At 39.9% G+C, this 4931-nt stretch overlaps 1 pseudogene; it reads right to left on the reverse strand.

The window, feature by feature from the left end:
* Nucleotides 1-212: 212 nt before the first annotated feature.
* On the reverse strand, nt 213-2602 carry LOC119827136 (annotated as a pseudogene).
* Between the last annotated feature and the right edge of the window lie 2329 nt (nt 2603-4931).

Genomic DNA, 4931 nt, shown 5'->3' on the forward strand with positions numbered 1-4931 from the left:
CCTCCCTACAAAAATGCTCCACTTGAAATATTTACAAGTGCAAAGCTTGGAACTAAATTTATTTTCATTTTGTTGTTTTATTCAGTTTGCTATGAGGGCATAGTCAAGAGTAAGCATCAAACATTATTCTGAGTGAATCACAATCCTGATCAGTAAAACTGGAAAAATAGAAATTGTTTCCCAAGTTGCAAATAAAGCCTCCTGGAGTTAGTTCATTGGCATGGTAGCAATGTAAGGAATGCAAATGTACCAGGTGTTATCATTTCACACAGTATTTGAAACCTTCTCAGTTCTAGACAATTCTGGGACCCTTGTTGCAAACCCTGCAGATACCAATGCTTATTTGCTTTGAAACGAAATATGACAGTACACAACTCCTCCAAGGCCTTACTCTTGCTGCACTTAAGTGGTTCCACAGAGCTGGCCTATGCAGTCAGGATCTTCACTAGCTGTTTACTTCCTAGGGTTCTTCCACCAATATTCTGCCATTCTTCTGGACTTCCCTTTTAGCTGACTGACAAACTTAACGGTCAGTTCCAGGCCAGCATGCTCAATGCAATAGGAGGCATAGGAGAGAAATGTAGATGTGTTTCTATCTTCAGGGTAGAGCCCTGCAGTGGCTTTCATTGTTTAGGTGGTAGCTGAAGTAGGGACTGCAAGTAGAAGGGGAAGTCTTCATACATGCTATTTCAGGTTTCCTCAATCATTGCTATTCTACAGGCTAATTTTCAAACAGCATAGAAAGAGATTTTGAGGTTCTGCTTGTTGTACACAGTGTCAAGTTCTCTGGGGTAATGGCTGCAGTTAAAGCCTGGAAAATTCATTATCAGAACAGTCCACTCAATTGTATTCCCCAATGGGATATGAATATGAGGTGTTTCTGAAGATAAGGTTTTTTTGTTTGTTTTTCGAGACAGAGTTTCTCTGTGGCTTTGGAGCCTGTCCTGAAACTAGCTCTTGTAGACCAAACTGGCCTCGAACTCACAGAGATCCACCTGCCTCTGCCTCCCGAGTGCTGGGATTAAAGGCGTGCGCCAACACCGCCCGGCTGAAGATAAGCTTTTCATACTGTACTTTAATGCCTCCCATCAATGTCAGAGCTGGTGAACTTTTCTGGATGCTTCTTCAGTGACTGCACAACTCTGAACAGACTCTACACAGCCTGGCACATGCAGTGTTCATGTCCAGATTAAAGTTGTCAACTCATTCCTGTCAGTGACAATGAAACTTTAATTCTTGCGCAGAGATTTTCTCAGACAGGCCACACTCAAATTCACACTTCAGTTCCTATTATTGTACTGTGAGGACATCTCATAAATGATCAGTATGGGCATCTGCTTGTCAGTGAAGCTGGGTCTACAATTCATTCTCCACAGCATCTCTGACCTCCTCTACTCTCTATCCTGCTCAGGCTGTGTTTCATTTCTGTGTTCTCCAATGCTTTTGCCTCTGAAGAATCAAAGTTCTGCTTTTCTTACTGCTGCTGCCTTTCCAAGGCTAGCTCAACGTGCTGTTAGGCTTTCTTCTGCACTAGCACTCTGTGGAGCTGGGGGATACTGCAATAGCTATGAATAATAGGGTCATTGGTAGAGAGCTGGTTGACTAGGTCACAAATACTCATGCATTTCCATCTAGGCGTGACATCTGAAGTGATATTGCACAGCTCTTTTCTAAATCAATCCCTTGCTTGAACCAAAAGTTCATGATGCTGAGAGCATCCTACTGAGAACCTGAATCTTTCTGACTGCATTATCCAGACAAACTATAATGCTGTAAAGTGTCCCCTCTGGGACAATTATATGAGCTTCACACTTTTCACCCTTTCTATCTTTCTTTTAGTTTTAAAATGGCATCATCAAGCTTCATTGACTGCCTTTCTTCTTTGTTCAATCAATATTCTCTCCACTATATGCTACTGTGCCAAACACCTGAACTATGAGGATTGTCCGTGGCTATTTTCAGTACAATGGAGTATGCACTGATGGTCTGAACTGAAGTGTTGTTGGCTGCAGTAGCCGGCAGAGAGATGGACATAATAACAGTGTCTTTTAAGATCTTGACTAGAACTGAGGTTACAGCAGGAGGTTTTCCTTCATCAATGTCAAGGCAACTGTTTTTGTTTTGTTGTGTAGCATCATCATGATGAAGCATAAGGGCTGGGATTGGAAGAGTATTACCTGCTGAATCTGAAGTGTTTCTCTTCTGTTCCAGAGTTTGTAAACAGGCAGTTAGGAGTCCTTCATCACCTCTGATACACCGCAGCTTTTTAGTGGACTAGACTGAACCAGCTTCTTTGATGACAGACAGTATAAGGTTCAGAAATGGGAGCTATCTCAATGAGTTTGCCTGAGTAATGTATGATTTTTTCTAAATTTTCCCAAGTAGGACTTTCACTGATGGTTACAGGATGGCGTCTTCAATCTTTCTAACAAGGAACAAAAGGCTATCTCCAGCAATTTTGCCAGCAGTCAACCCAGAACTTCTTGAAATGAAGTATCTACAGCATGGTCTCAGTGGACGGAGAACAAACTTCCCCCACAGACAACTCTGCTCCATGATGGTCATGCTGCACAAGCGACAGTGACAGGGCCACTGCATTCATGCTGAAAGCATAGTTCCATAGCTGATGTCCCTGGGAACAGCCATGGTGGCACAAGAGGATGACATGAGCACTTTTATTTGTGCCTGACAGTGACACACACACACACACACACACACACACACACACACGTAATTCCAGCAGAGTTCAAAGCCATTCTGGTAAGAGTCTACACAGGATTAAGTCCACATAGCTTAATCCCATTTTAACAACAACAAATAAATAAATAAAAACAAGAAAGAAAGAAAGAAAGAAAGAAAGAAAGAAAGAAAGAAAGACAGACAGACAGGAAGGAAGGAAGGAAGGAAGGAAGAAAGAAAGGAATGAAGGAAGAAAGGAAAGAAGGAAGGAAGGAAGGAAGGAAGGAAGGAAGGAAGGAAGGAAGGAAGGAAGGAAAAGAAGGGAGGAAAACCAGGTACTTTTCCTTCTTGAATTTCAACAGCTGTTGTTGTGTATATTTTACAAGTCTTCCATGACAATTATGCTTAGCAAATATTTCTCCTGTTTCATTGCTTATATGTTAGTTGTCTTAAGAAGTGCCCTTTTCACATAAAAATCAGTTTTAATAAAGCCATTATTTCAATTATTTTTTGTTCTTGTCAGTGATGACATATTTAAAATGTCATGATTTAACTATTGATTGTTTAGATTGCGCTTGTGTTATCTTCTAGGAGTTTTGTATTTTTGAATACACCTAAATCTGCAGTCTACTGTGAGTTCATATTTGTAAAGAACAAGGTTTGTGTGACTGAATTCACTCTTTTTCTTTTTCATGAAAGTTAGTGAGTATTTAGTTTGCTCAGTATATTATGCTAGAAAGAACATTTTAGACAATATATTCTCTTTTCTTTTTATTGTATTTAGAATTACGTGTGTGTGTGAAAGAGAGAGAGAGAGACAGAGACATAGAGAGAGAGATTGTGTTTCTATGGGGTTTATTTTAGGCCTCACTATTTTGTATAAGAATGAAAATGTGAAAACCTATTTCACATCATATGCCATCAGGAAAGTTGCATTAAAACAACAAAATGCCATCACACACCCATTTGAGCAACATAATCCATAATGTTATGAAGAAAATACCTATAAATATGATCTCAATTTGTTAACAGTGTCCACACAATGGTACAGCTGCTTTATAAAATACATTTACACATTCTCTTTTTATCATGGTTTATTTTTTTTTATTTAAAAATTTCCATCTCCTCCCCTCCTCCTCCCCCTTCCCTCCCCTCCCTTCTACCCATACCCCCCTCCCTCTCCAGGCCAAAGAGCCATCAGGGTTCCCTACTCTATGTTAAGACCAAGGTCCTCCCAACTCCCCCCAGGTCCAGGAAGGTGATCAACTAAGCTGACAAGGCTCCCACAGAGCCCGTCCATGCAGAAGAATCAAAGCCCAGCGCCATTGTCCTTGGCTTCTCAGTCAGCCTCCACCATTGGCCACATTCAAAGAGTCCGAGTTGGTTGCATGTTCCATCAGTCCCATTCCAACTGGAGTTGATGATCTCCGGTAAGTTCTGTCCCACCGTCTCCATGAGTGAACGCACCCCTCATTGTCCTGACTTTCTTTCTCATGTTCTCCCTCCTTCTGCTCCTCATCACAAACCTAGATTTCAGCCACAAACATTGGAATTTAAACAAAGGACTTTAAAACTTGTGTCTATAAAACAAATCTGCATAGAGATGGTTACAGTAATTTATTTATTATTGTCAGAACTTGGAAGTAGAAAAAGAAGAAATCTATACTTGTGAGTGGTTAAGTAACACGTGGTCCATCTAGACATCTAGACAATGGGCTGTTACTTAGTACAAAGGACAGAGCTGACAATAAAGGAAAATATACCGAGGCAATTTAATGCATACTATTGCACGAAAGACTTCAATCTGAAAAGTAGCACATACTATATAGTTGACATATAGGAAAAGTCAGAACTTTCAAGATAATAAACAGATTAATCAGTGTTTGATATTTGTGGCGGAAAGAACATGATTAAGAAGAATAGAAATGGGCTTCAGGGCAGAAAATAGATTCTGTATAATATTATAAAAGTAAGCACATATCAGTATATATATTTCATAATCCATGCCATATATTATACCAAGACAGAGTTCTAATGGGGCTGTTTTCACTAGGTAGAAATGACAGTCTATCATCAGTTCTGAAGAATGTTCCATGGACAGGATGCTTATAAAGGAAAGGCTATGGTTGTAAAGGAGACAGGAGGCATATAGGGAATCTATATATCTTGACCTCAGTTGTAGGAGATTAGCATATACATGATTTAAAGATTACAATCCAAACAAATTTTATGGCTTGTTTTTCTACCAAAAC

This window comes from Arvicola amphibius, chromosome 12, assembly GCF_903992535.2.
Source record: "Arvicola amphibius chromosome 12, mArvAmp1.2, whole genome shotgun sequence".
Taxonomy (NCBI): domain Eukaryota; kingdom Metazoa; phylum Chordata; class Mammalia; order Rodentia; family Cricetidae; genus Arvicola; species Arvicola amphibius.